Source organism: Myxocyprinus asiaticus, chromosome 7 (genome assembly GCF_019703515.2).
Source record: "Myxocyprinus asiaticus isolate MX2 ecotype Aquarium Trade chromosome 7, UBuf_Myxa_2, whole genome shotgun sequence".
Classification (NCBI taxonomy): domain Eukaryota; kingdom Metazoa; phylum Chordata; class Actinopteri; order Cypriniformes; family Catostomidae; genus Myxocyprinus; species Myxocyprinus asiaticus.
In genome coordinates this window covers 20,719,869-20,734,305 of record NC_059350.1, presented here as the reverse complement: position 1 = coordinate 20,734,305, position 14,437 = coordinate 20,719,869, and the positions used below count along the sequence as shown (strand labels likewise).

Here is a 14,437-nt window from a genome sequence, read left to right as displayed (position 1 = left end):
GCAAGGTTGGACAGTCTGACTCACTATTCACACAAACATTCCTTTAGCTACTCACGTGTGACCAGACTCCCATGTCAGTGTCATGAATATGCACATCCTTGCCTCGATACGAGTTCAGAAAATGCTGGAAAATGTGTATGTACACTACCGGTCAAAAGTTTGGACAGGTTATGTTTCTCATTATCTAAAAAACCTTATGCTTAAGTTTTTCAAAGTAGTGTTGTAGACAAATATAAATTGTGCCAAATAGTAATTTCTTTTTAAAACATATTAAGAACATATCTGGCTGTTAACAAATGTGCCTTAAATTATAAAGTCAAAAGATTTAGCCAGTTCATATTCTCAAATATAAAGTTAAAAAGTAAAATGAGGAAAGAAACTTGGTGTTGCACAGTAGCCTATACCAGTGCCATAGTACTACCACGGACTTAAGCTTCAAAATAACGGCGATACCACAGCTTTTTTCATTAAATATATTTGTATGTAATGCTAATGCAGCGAGACACTGATAAGAAAACAATGATCAAATGCACTTTTTGTTTAAAATGCCCCTTTTGACGTGATATTAAAGGGTTGTTCACCCAGAAATGAAAATTCTCTCATCATTTACTCACCCCCATGCCATCCCAGATGTGTATAACTTTCATTCTTATGATTTTTGTTTTTTTTAACTCTATGTCTGTACAATTCAAGTGAATGGTTGCCAGAACTTTGAAGGTCCAAAAAGCATATAAAGGCAGCATAAATATAATAATACAATAGATAAATAATGAATAAAAAACAGTCAATTTGACTCCAGTGGTTAAATACATATCATATCGCTTTGGAAGATGTGGATTTAACCACTAGAATCATATGGATTTATTTTATGCTGCCTTTAGACACTGTCAATAAAAAAGGCAATTCAACTGTTAAAATTGTTGTCGAGACACCCACGTTCTGTTTTATTCGTTGCACTGTGTCTGTTTTAGCCCAAGAAAATAAATCATCATCAGTACTTGATAAACATCCAAAATTTGAATGCTCATTTTAGCATTCAAATGCGCATCTTAAATTAAATGTAAATTTGAATTTCGAATTTGAATTTGACAGACTTGACAGTTTGCACCTGTTATTGCACTGATTTGCACAGAATCAAAAAAAAAAAAAAAAGGATAAACAGCTCAAAACATTGATAAGACAGCTGGTAGGGAGACATGGTGATATTTTGTTTTATTTTATATTTTGGCTCCTGTTTCCCAATGCATTGCTCTCCTCTTGTTCCCTCTCTATATTTCATTGGCTTTTGCTCATTGCTGACCTCTCACTCGCTGGTGCAGTGCGTCCATCTGATCACTCATTGGTCAGATTTTAAATAGGTTTTAAATCCTTATAGCCTTTTCAACTAGTCTGAGCAAGTCGGCAATTTACACATGCTGCAATCTAACCAATTCCATTTTTTTTTTCACAGATGTCTAGCACAGATCGGATCTTGTTGCATGCATGCCAAAAGCACAAACTGGAAAATGTGGTTCTAAATCAGATACATATCTAATATCTGGACATCTGACCTAAGTCTGAACACTCATGTCCGATTCTCTCTCTTTTTTTTTTTTTCTTTTTTTTTTTTTTTTTTTACATTAATTTCAGTTGTGCATGTATGACAACATTATTTTGGAGGTACTTGATGCCAAGAACACATTTTGCAGTGAGGAGACACCCAAAAACATTAAAAGAATGCAAAACAACCCCAAGTCTATCAAAAAGTTTTACAAAAACATATTTTAAAATAATGTGGAGGACATCAATGATAATTATTTTGCCTGCATATTACATGTGCATAATTAGCTAAATGCAGTGCAATAAATGGCAAGAGCAAGCCTCTCCAGTGTTTCTAGAAGTGAATAGAGGTATAAGAAAGAGTTTTAGTTTATTCGTAACCACATATACAGGAATATTTTTGAATCGATGTACACTCTATGGAACATTTAAACGTTTTTTTTTTTTTAAATTTATAATAAAGGCTTAACCAGAATAAAGTCATAAATCGGTGTTGTTTGTATAAATGTGGTCAAAGTTACGTAACAGACAGACTAGCTCCATTGTGAAATCATCACTTTGTAGCGCTCAGGTTGGCTAATGCATGATAATTCTTACATGTGAATCATGGAGGGAGTCATCTCTGAAGAATTAATTGTATTCTTGTGAATAGTGTTGTCAAGGTACCAAAATGTCTGTTGTCGGTACCGATACCAGTGAAATTTCATGGTTCTTGATACCAATTTCGATACCACAGGAAAAAATATGCTATGTGCTATTGAACACACCAGTTTAGTTATTTTTAATTATTTAACAATTATTTTAAAAATTATAATTTAGTAATTATAATTTTCCAGAACTTTCCAGAACATTTTTTAAAGTTTAATTTAATTTCATCATCAAAATGTTCTAATCAATAAATTCTTAAAACTTTTAACAAGTGAAAATAGAACTTTTCTACATGTCATTGCATTTTTTTTGCCAAACTTTTATTCAACAGCTGTCTTGCATGTGACATTTTAATTATTATTATTATTATTATTACAGTGAATATTACATTTTACTATACAGTTGTAATATATTTTTATTCAAAATCTTCAATTTCAGGCATCTAGATTTTATTTTGAATCGTGCTTTTAGTATGATGTGTGTTTTTTGCAGGATGCTTCACTTTTCCGGATAAACAGTTCGCGTCACGGCGCGGTGTGATCATTGAAGACTTAAGTCATGTCTGAAATCTCATCTGTTTACACTTTGAGTCTGACAAATGAAATGTGGGATACAGTTTTGGAGTGTTTGTATTTTAGATTATTGGTGTTTGTTTATGTGGTAATTTTGAAATGTTATGTTTTAAATTGTATTACTGTGAAGCACTTTGGTCAACTCTGCAGTTTTAAATGCGATAGTAGTAAAGCTGAGCTGAGATTAAAGCACAAATGCTGTGATTTTAATTATATCAATATATATTTTACATGTGCTGCGTGGTTCACAATGGATAAGTGCTCTGCTCTGTCATCTCATACAACGTGAATGATTCTCAATGTCTGTGGAGTTTCCAGTGTTTGAGCGGTCGGTTTTATTTAAAGTACGCAGCTCATCCACAGTAAGATTGCAGCCTTTGGCGATTTTATAAATCACACTAGGATAGGTCACGATTTTAATTTGATTAATTGTCCATTTCAGTGTACGAGAAGTAACAGAGCACGCATTCAAAATAAGCCTGTGAGCATTTTAAAGCAGTTGTGTGTCAGTCATATTGTGCGCTGGTGCTGGATAGATTCGGTAATTGTTACTACCAGTACTGCAGAAACACTGGTATTGTTAAATCTTTTTTATTTTAGTATCGACTTGGTACCGAAGTACCGGAACTTTTGACAACACTACTTGATGTTTATCTATATTTCCAAGAAATATTGCAAGCACAATAATTCCATGTTCGTTGCCGTTCATAGTTCTATTCTACAGTCTAGTGCATCTTGATGGGTAATTAATGTCAACACATTTGGTTATGTCTGAAGTGAATGTAAACAGGTGGGACAAAAAGATCGGATCTGTACATTAAGGCTTGCACTGTAAATGCAGCCCTAGTCACAGACCAGTCACCGACTAGTTGCTAACTCAAAACGTCGAAGGAGAATTGCTTGAGTCCTGTAATGGGTGGTAGGCTTAAGGTAGGGTTAGGTTTAGGGAGAAATGTAGGTGTAGGGTTTCTGTGGGACAATATACACAATTAACAATGTCACATGGTACTCTCATGATACTGTAACGATTGAGGGTTCTCTTTGCAGTAAATGGCCTCAAGTTGGTCTTGGTACACCTTTCGTCAGTTGTCCAAAATACACAGTGCACACTAAGAGAGAAAAAGACCTTGATGTTTCTGTGCCAAAATGAGAAAAAAGACAACCAGTTAAATAACATAATTTTTTTTTACATTTGATTTTTTGTGCATAAGTTACAGGGCCACCCCTGGTAAGTTTTGTACCCAGTAACCTCAATATAGCATTCAGCAGCGGTTCATTAATATTCTTGATACAACCTAATGCTTGCTAGATCTGTTCGGATAGGGTCGTGGACAGCAGGGAAAGAATAATGCCATGGTTCTGCCTCCAATGAGGCAAATTTAAAGATAATCTCCAATTCAGCACTTTACGTGCTAATAGGGTTGTCACGATACCAAAATTTCAGTAGTCGGCACCAACACCAGTACAATTTCACGTTTCTCTATACCAATTCCAATATCACAAAAATTAGGTAAAATGCTATTGAATGCACTCCTTTAGCTTATTTCACACATTTAAATGTATCAATGTAAATAATAAATTAAAACAATTGCATGTTTTCTTGGTGTTTCTCAGTTAAGTAGACATTGCTTCAAGTTTTTTTTTAAAGTGTATATAAAGTGTCAAATGATAGAGATTTTGTGTTATCATGTATATTGCGATATGTAAATATCCATGTGTGCAGTTTGGGCTTATCTATAAGTGGACGAGGCTTCACGTGAGACTGAGAGAATTTAAGAATCATGAACATGAGTTTTTATGGCATTAAAATATTTTTCGGCAGCCGCCAAAGCAAATTCAATGGCATTCATCTCGTGTTTGGCACTTCAGAAGCACTTAATATGCTTCTCATGTGTCGCGCACATGAAATCTCGCTAGCACGCAAAGGATTCCCGATATTTACAGGAGAGGGATCACTCGCGCAACTAGATAATTTTTTACTTCTCGACAGAACGGGACAACTCCCAAACAAGTTATGAAAATTAAGAGGAGCTTGTTATTAAAACAGGTGTGACATCTGTGGTGTGGGTTCACAAAAACCAACAACACAGAGCAGAAAAATGTAAACTGTGTCGTACGATGATATTCACTCATAATACAAGCACTTTGTTTACCTCCTTAAATGAATCACATAAAAGAATATTATAAAAGCCAAAAGATGCACTCCGCAGGACTCTGAAAATGTTTCATCATTTTGAAAGTCGCTTTGGATAAAAGCCTCTGCTAAATGAATAAATGTAAATGCATTAATTCAGTCATAATATTTTTTGCAAGAAGTGTTTATATTTATTTCATATTTACTTTCTGCAAGAAGTGTTTACATAATTTTGGATATTTTCTGCAAGTGTTTATTTGGTAACACTTTATTTGGATGGTCCCAAGTAGATATTTAACTGACTATGAGTGACTTATCAACTGGCTTGCTTCAACAAACATTCAGTAGACTATCAATAGCCTGTATAACAGCAGCAAAATAACAGCTTATCGACTGAATTGCTATAGTTAGTAAACAGTGTTTCAACAAACATTCAGTAGACTTTCAGTAGCCTGTATATAGATCTTTATTAATGACCTTTTAATGAACTGATGTTCTCAACAATAATGTAAGTAGGTCATTAACAGAGATCTATATACAGGCTACTGAAAGTCTACTGAATGTTTGTTGAAACACTGTTTACTAGCTATAGCAATTCAGTCGATAAGCTGTTATTTTGCTGCCGTTATACAGGCTATTGATAGTCTACTGAATGTTTGTTGAAACACTGTTTACTAGCTATAGCAAGCCAGTTGATAAGTCAATTATAGTCAGTTAAATATCTACTTGGGACCATCCAAATAAAGTGTTACAGTTCATTTTTGTTGGATTTTTTGCATTGCTTTGGGAAGATCTTGAGATTCTTGAAGAAAATGTATAATAATAAAATCTAGGTCCCAAAGCAAAACCAGTTGAGAACCACTGGTGTAGTGATTCAGTAGTGTTGTTATTTGTTATATATGTATGTTCTCCTAAATAGGTTTATATTATTTGTTTGTATTTATGTTTAAAAACATAAATACATTTTTAAAAAAAGCGTTGTGGTATTTCATTATTTGACAGTTATTACTACAGCTATCTGGGCTTCCAGAGCCCTTCAGCTGTCAAAACCCCCCTGTAAATAAACACACACATGATAAGGCGGACATGAATAATCCATCTGTAATGATTCTAAAGTTGTTTTAAGCTATTCCTCCATTGATGCGATTAAATACCGGTCCATCATCGTGGGCTTGTGGATGCATGCATAATAGCACCGTTGCTGAAAAAATACTATGGGAATAATGTATAAAACGCAGTAAAGCTGTACTCATAATTGGGCTTCTCTTTCTGTGCAGCCAAGAGAGACCAAGAGAGACTGTGCGCGCTTCATTCATTGGGTCACTTTTTCATTTGATTAGATTATTGAGGCCTGGAAAATATTAGATTGTAATGGGCTGGTGAGCAGCTTACAGGGCAGAGCATGAGTACTTGAGAACACTCTGCCAAAAAATGTGCTTTGAAATATGTTACTGGAATAAAGCAATCCTCCCCCCATCACTTCTGAATGTAGGAGTGGTGAGATGCAAATATTTTAAATTATTGTGGTTTGAAGTCTAGGCTTTTAATTATTTATAATGCAAAGTGACAGCTATTTTTGTATTGAAGATTACCTTAAAGCTGAAGTGTTAAAAAACTTTCCCCTATTCCATCTTAATATGCAGAGATGGCTCTAAGTAAGCCATTTGTAGAATGATATTCCAGAAAGTCTAAACACTGTTGCTCTGTGGTGCTTTCAAATAATTTCTGTTTGTTAGGGCATCCCAATTTGATTTACAATGCAACAATAACCAATGGCAGATGAAAGAAGTGTTCTGCAAACCTGTTGGAAAACGATCATTATTTTTGCAATTCTCTTTGGTTATGCTAGTGGTGAAGAAGTTTGACACATCAACTTTAAGCCTTTTTTATATTGCATATGAAATGTTCTGCCTGTAGGACACTCCCAACGAGTTCAAGAATTTGTTTTCCTTTCTTTTTCTTTCATGACCTCTGAAGTATTCTGTCAGCATGAGTGTGTGTGTTTGTTTATTTGCGCGCACACCCTATCTGTTCTGTGTTCAGTCCACCCCAGCCCCTCTGATTTAGTGGTCTCGGTTTGTAAGGCATTCTGGGAGGGCCTGATTACCCATACACAGGAAGTCAGAGGTGGGAGAGGTCCCACCAGAGTTCCATGTAAAAAGACTGGTATTCTTGATAAAGACTCACTCGTGCTACACGCGACAGACACATCCCTCTCGCATCTGCCCTGACTGTCGTTGGAAACGGTACCAGAAAGGTAAGATCACTGTTGGTCGTTTAAAGATCTGAGTCGACCAAGGAAGGGTTGTTTAGGGTTCTGGTGTGATTCCATATGAAATACTTCTGAATGGATGGAGAAAGAATGATTTTACACTGCTGTGTGCTCGCTTTCTTTTGGTGACTTACTTATATATAAAAACCTTGCAGTTCTGCCAAGCTGTATCGGGTACATCCTGGTTCAGGTTGTTTTCCTCAGCTGAGGCAGTGCACCTTTAGGGTGGTGTCTTGTCAGGGAGTCTAGTCACTGCTTTGGTGCATTAGACTTTTTTATTTCTAATGTATTTGTAGATTTGTGGGTTATCAAATGGATGGAGGTGCACCTTAAAGACTAAACCTAAACAGTTCAAATTGTTTTTCTCCTGTTTAAATAAGTTAATTTTGAAAGCTTGTTTGATGTTTAAATAATATATATATATTTTTTAGGTATTTGATTAGATTCTTGAACTGAGGAAGTGTTGTGGCTAAGCAGTTGCTTGACTAAACCAGCCTGTTTTTGGCCTGTATAAAGAATAAACAAGTTCTAAGCAGGGATGCACATGAAAATCGATTAATCGAATATTCTTTCTGCACCAAAATAGCAGACTATTAAAAACTACTGTACTGGTATATCGCAAACTAATTTTCATAGGAAACACTGAATTATACTATACTTTCCCTCTGAGGCCACATCCACACTAATTCGTTTTCATGTTAAAAAGCATCTTTTTCTCAATGTTTTGGCCTTCCATCCACACTGAGACGACACTTCTGACAGCGAAAACTGAGCTTTTCGAAAATGCTTTACAAAGTGGATCAATTTGAAAACACCGTCTTTGCATTGTAGTGTGAACAGGGAAAACGGAAATATATGAAAACAATGACATATTTGTTGTCATGTGACGCAGTCATATGATCCATTCAACCCAAAACAATCAAGATGGTGGCCCATGTTGTAGCAGCATTGTTGTGCCTGCTGTTCACTTTTATAGCATTGTTAAAGATACATTTTACTTTGTACAACCTTCACAATGCATTCCTTCAAAGGTTACAGGAAGTTGCTGTCCGGCGATGGAACACGAGGACAACTGCATTTCTGACCGTACATTGGAATGGTGATTTTTCGCATGCTCAGTAAGGGGATTTAAGAGTTTTCATATGTTTTAGTGTGGACAAGCAACTTTTGTAAAATGGCAGTGTGGACAGAGCGTTTCAAAACTTAGTTACAATTGAGTCCACTGCGGGGAGCTGTGGATATATCGTTGAGGTGTTGGTTGAGAAATGATGGCATGTGCTTTCAGGCAAAGCCAAGTGTGACAATACTTGCAATATTTGGATTCTTATTGAATTCTACTGTATTGGTAATTGGTTCTTGTTAAAATGATGCATACCAACGAATGAGGATCCACATTTATGGTGTAAAATGTGAAGCAGTACGAGAAACTTGGAAGTTTATCAGATCAGTATGTGTGTATGTGTGTGAAATTTCTGAACACTGGCAGAGTGCATTTTCTAAAAAGCTAATTTTCATCAGTTGTTTTTCTGAATAAGAAAATGTGAAATGATAAAAATGTGAGCCTTTATGAAGACTCAGAATTTATGTGCAATACCCGAATTCCGTAAGTATTGGTTTCTATGTAAGCTGTGAGTGCAAATGAAAAGATAGAAAAGCCAAAGAAAAGACAGCTGATAACTCATTAATCGGGTATTTTATATATATATATATATATATATATATATATATATATATATATATATATATATATATATATATATACTGTATAGTTGAGTGCACAAATTTGCATTCCCCTTTTTCTCATATGTTTTCAGACCCCTTTCAGAATTTATACAAATATAACAGATAAAAGATATTTTTTTATTTTTTATTTACTACTGCCCTTCAGAATCTACATGTATTTACATAAAGTATAATATGCATATAGTAGTGTGTTGCCTTCTTTAGCATCAGTGAATGTTTGCATCTTGTGTAATAGTTGTTTAAGAGTATATATATATATCTTTACTGTGACTAAATGGCCCAGACTCAAAGACTACAAGAGTGCAAACTGAATGAAATCCCAGATGCAGTTTATTGTGCTACTCCAATCCCAATCAATAATAACAAGGAAAAAAGAAAGATTTGGTACATAACATGGGACTTTTAATTATAAACAAGCCGAAATACACATGGGGCTACTATTTTGAAATGTCTGCACTCCCAGTTGTGAACTCACTGAAGGCTGATTTGCTGAGAAAGTGACTCGAATTCAAACTGCTAACCAGAGCTCCTGAGTTCAAATGAGCTCTTGTCAGGTGATTCATTATAAAGACCCAGTTCAAAAGAGTCATCTGTTCAAGAATCGAACATCATGGCTCGTGCTGTGTTTGTTGTTGCGTGGAGCCAGCGAGCTCATATCATCAACAGAATGGGTGAAAGGTGGCACGAGACACACTGGCGCTTTAAAGATTTATTCAATAACTCACAAGATGATATCTGACGAAACCGGAAAGCACATATCCTGACTGTTGCTAATTGCGACTAGATTTTAAATTATTGTCGCAATCATTTATTTTTGGTTGCATTTGCGACCATTTTAGTCACAGTCTGGAGCCCTGTAATAGTTGTAAGAAACAGCATCAGTCCTTATTAGTTGTAAAACTAGTTACAGGTGGTAATGTTGATTTTGACAGAACTGTCTTATGTATAAGGGAAAGTTTTTTTAAAAAGCTGTGATTGGTCACCATTTTTTCTTTAGGTTACCACCTTATTTATTCTTCTTTTTGCCTTCACCAGGTCATTTTGTTAAAAAAGGATTTTTCTCCCCTTTTCTCCCCAATTTGGAATGCCCAATTCCCAATGTGCTCTAAGTCCTCGTGGTGGAGTAGTGACTCGCCTCAATCCGGGTGGCAGAGGACGAATCTCAGTTGCCTCCGCGTCTGAGACCGTCAATCCGTGCATCTTATCACGTGTCGTGTTGCGCGCGCTACTGCGGAGACATAGCATGTGTGGAGGCTTCGCTATTCTCCGCGGCATCCACGCACAACTCACCATGCGCCCAACCGAGAGCAAGAACCAAATTATGGCGACCACGAGGAGGTTACCCCATGTGACTCTACCCTCCCTAGCAACCGGGCCAATTTGGTTGCTTAGGAGACTTGGCTGGAATCACTCAGCACACCCTGGATTCGAACTCGTGACTCCAGGGGTGGTAGTCAGCGTCTTTACTCGCTGAGCTACCCAGACCCCATCCCAATCGAAATGAAGATGGAAAGGGTTTGAGATTTTATCAGTTGAGTGCAGCAAGAAAGACCTTGGGAACTGTTCTTGCCTCCTAATCAATACTGTGTAGGTTTATTAAGAAGTGTCTGCACAACCATTCATTCCGCAAGGCCAGCAGTGCCTTTCAGAGCACTGGCTTTTGAAGCCATCACGAAGGTGCAAGATAAGGGTGGTGAATTAAAGATCTCCTCCTCCGTGCCATAAATGACGACAGAGATGACGAAGTGCAATTGTGACAATAGGTGCAATTGACACAACTTGCCCATCAATATCTATCACAAATACAACAGCAATGTTTTTTTAATTTTTTTTATTTTATTTATTTTTTAAATAAAGTGCGGACATTAAAATAGCTGCAGCTGTGAGAATCCCAGGTAATTTTTTTGTCCTTATAACAAATAACAAAGGTTGTTTTATAGGGCTGGGTATCAGTACAGATTTCTCTATTTCGATTTGATATTGATTCATATGGGTATATTTCAGTTATATGCATCTGAAAATCAATAGTTTTATCACCCCTACTGTTTTACTAGAACTATTGGTCCAACACAGAAGATCTTTTGTCTTCTCCTTCCAGTCTTCCAATCTTCAAGCACCGTGTTAGCAAGTCATGGTGGCCAAAAACTGTGACGCTCCAGAGTGAAACTCCTTCAACAGCAGTATTGTGCCCCTACAGCGTTAGGGACAAACCATGATTTGCATGGTTGTAACATGGATTTAAAACCATTACAACCATGCTCAGAATGCTTAGTAGAGACCATACTGAGACTTAATTCACAGTCCGATCCTAGAACTGTTATGCAACCTTAATCTCCTCAGGAAATTGTATGATGGTCTTTCTAAAAAGCTTTAAACTTTATTATTTTTTAAAGATACAGGCCAACTTATATTTAATTTGAAATCTGCCACATGCTTGTTTATATTAAAAAGTTTTAAAAAGGTATTTGGTGTGGAACCTGGTTCGACTGACCATGTACATCGGTTCATTGGAGTAGTAAGAAACCCTTTCAAATTTGGGTGAGCATCTAAGGACATTTGTGTCAGGGGGATCTGGGTTTTGGTTCATGTAAACACATTCAAAACTGTTGTTGATTATTTGTAATTTGTGGAACATACGGCAATGTGTGTGAAAGCAGACCGGAGACAGGGTGTGGGTGGACAATCATGTTGGCAAATATGCTAACTGTGAAAATGACATCCCATATTTTGTCTTTGTTATGCTAGATTAGGTAAGAATTAACCTTGGATGGCTTCTTGCAACAGACAATAGAGAAGAGGCTAGTCCCCAATCACGTGAAAGCTAAATGGAAGCCACAAAGTGGTTTACCGAAGTCACTGCTTCAAAACAGTACGTGGAAAATGGGAGAAAAGAGAAGTACTGTAAAATCTGTGCCTCTCAGTTCTCTTTTTGGAATTTTTCTAGTTTCAGATGGAGAATAAAGAAAATAAGTAAAATGAGTGTGTCACTTTACGGTGAGCTTGCAATCCAGTTGTGCTGTACTATTTTGTTTATTTAAGGACTTATTTATGAAGTATGTCTGGTGTCAAATTTTAAATATATACATTATAGTACTGTATACACTATTTGTTAACAAATGTATACATGTATTATACACAGCATTTTTGTGTACATTTGCACACATATAATTATGCATATAAACAAAAGCATTTAAATGTTTAAGTTTGTAAAATGCTAATTTACAATAAAATTATGTATGGAATTTTAACAGGAAAAGAAGTGAATCCTGTATCTCAATTGACCCCCAGAAATTGGACTGAAACGCATACAAATGTATGCAGTTTTTTGTTTGTTAGTATTACTCAATTTAGGACTCTGGGTTTTGAACAATTTAAGGAAAGCTTTAATGTCAAGTAAGTGGGTTGTTCTTTGGTCATTTCTATCCTGCCTGTGGGTTTTTTCAGTCACTATTTTGGCGTGTTCATAGTTTGCAAGTTTTTCATTCACTCCACGTCTCTTATTTCTTTCTTAATGATCCTTAGAGTTCTTGCATGAAAATAAATATGTCTTCTTTAGTAGCCCAAGCCCCACTTCTTGTAATTTTGCACCTGTCATGTTAGTCATCTATAGTATATTTTCTATATTCATCTATATTTTTTGGTCTAGGTGAAGTGTTTAGCTGTTATTTTCTCTCATCTCTCTGTTGTAAATATAGAATGTGATGACGCTGTTGTTGTTTTTGCTTTTTTTTTCCCTCTCCCTCACATGCTTTTAAGTGCTAACTAGTGAAAGTCATGTGGTCACCGTTAGAAATACTTTAGGAAAACCATTAATGCTAAGGCTAACAAAACGCCCACAAAGTTTGTTTGCATTGTGCTTATTCCAATATGATGCTACTGAGATCACAGAGCAATAAAGACTTGTTCTGAAACACAAATGTTGCAGACTTGCAGTCGAAGACTTGTTTCTGTTTAAACCACTTTAAACTAGTTTTATACCAGCCTGTGGTGTTAATGGTTTTTCATATATATGTTTTTTCTGGCTTTTTATAAGAATTTCTAACAGCGAGGATAAATGTTTTGTGTCACAGCATTACAATAAAAACACTACAATCAAACAAATCTGCACACTCCCCATTCCGTTGAGCTCCACTAAGAAAATGTTAAGGAGTCAAATGGGTAAGAGACTTTGGGTTCTACACTGTAACCAAAACCCAATATAGAACTTATAAAAGGCTGTCATGATTATAAAATTTGGGCTGATAAGTAATTCTGAAAAATCAAATATGATTGACAATTTAATGATTTGTTCATGTCAGTTACAATAAGGGATGCATGATTTTGACCAGAATATTTCAGCAGTATTTAGAAAAGATTGTGATTTGAACTGTGATATGATAAAAAAAAACAAGTAGACATGTCATGAAATGTTGATATATCGATCATTGATTGGCACGTTATTTAATCGATGCGTTTTTGAGGCATTGATATACTAATATTAGCTGACATTTAAATTACAAGACTGATTTGTGTGGTTTTCAGTCTGGTCTTCCGTTTATGTAGTATTGCGTAATAGCATTGGGAGACCACAAGGGGGTGATATAACATTTTCTGAAGTGGGTCGCGGGTAGTACAAGGCACAGTGATCACTGTCAATGTGGCAGGTGACAGTTGTGAATCTAGTCACCATACACAGAAAATTTAAAGTTTTTTTTTTACAACTCCAATACCAAAAAAACTGGGACAGTATAAAAAATGCTAATAAAAGCAAAAACGAGTGATTTGTAAATTATATTCACCATTTGCTATATTGAAAGCACTACAGCTACACATTATATGATGTTTTACCTTGTGAATTTCATTTTTTATTTTTATTTTTTTTGTATACAGTAATTTCAAATCAGATGATTGCAACACAATCCAAAAAAGTTGAGATAGGCAATTTAAGACTAATAACAATTTGACGAGTTGAATTAACAAGGTGAAGTGAAACGGGAGATGTTAAACAGATGAGGCAATTGTGTATAATAATACTGTATACTGTATAAGGAGCCTCCAAAACAGCCTAGTCCTTCAAGAGCAAGAATAGTTCAAGACTTGTCAATTTGCCAAGAGATGCTTCAGCAAATGATCCAGCACTTTGAGAACAATGTTCCCCAAAGACAAATTGGAAGGATTTTGGGCATTTCACCATCTACAGTGCACAATATAGTTAAAAGATTCAAGGAATCTGGTCAAATCTCGGTGCGTAAAGGGCAAGACAAAAACCACTTCTTAATGCGCGTGATCTCTGATCCCTCAGACATCACTGCCTTAAAAAAACATAATTCATCTGTAATGGATATCATGAACATGGGCTTGGGATTACTTTAGTAAATCTTTGTTGGTCAACACCATTTGCCGCTGCATCCACAGATGCAAGTTAAGACTTTACTTGCAAAGCAGGAGCCCTACATCAACACTGTCCAGAAGCGCTGCCGACTTCTCTGGTTTCGGTCTCATCTTAGATGTAAAGTGGAACAGTGGAACTGTGTTTTTTGGTCCGAAGAG

At 36.0% G+C, this 14,437-nt stretch overlaps 1 protein-coding gene across 13 annotated transcripts in view; it reads left to right on the top strand.

Moving 5' to 3' along the window:
- LOC127443886 (GRB2-associated-binding protein 1-like) overlaps nucleotides 1-14,437 on the top strand; it is a 121,927-nt gene that overhangs the window by 41,244 nt on the left and 66,246 nt on the right. Inside the window, exons 1-2 of one of the 13 annotated variants that reach the window (XM_051702914.1) lie at nucleotides 7,010-7,150; nucleotides 8,197-8,283. The exons of 11 other annotated variants lie outside the window; for them this stretch is intronic. The gene's annotated coding sequence lies outside the window, so the exon portion shown is untranslated. Of the gene's footprint in view, nucleotides 1-6,997; nucleotides 7,151-8,196; nucleotides 8,284-14,437 lie in introns of those variants that run through there. One more of the 13 variants, XM_051702913.1, reaches the window with a different exon arrangement.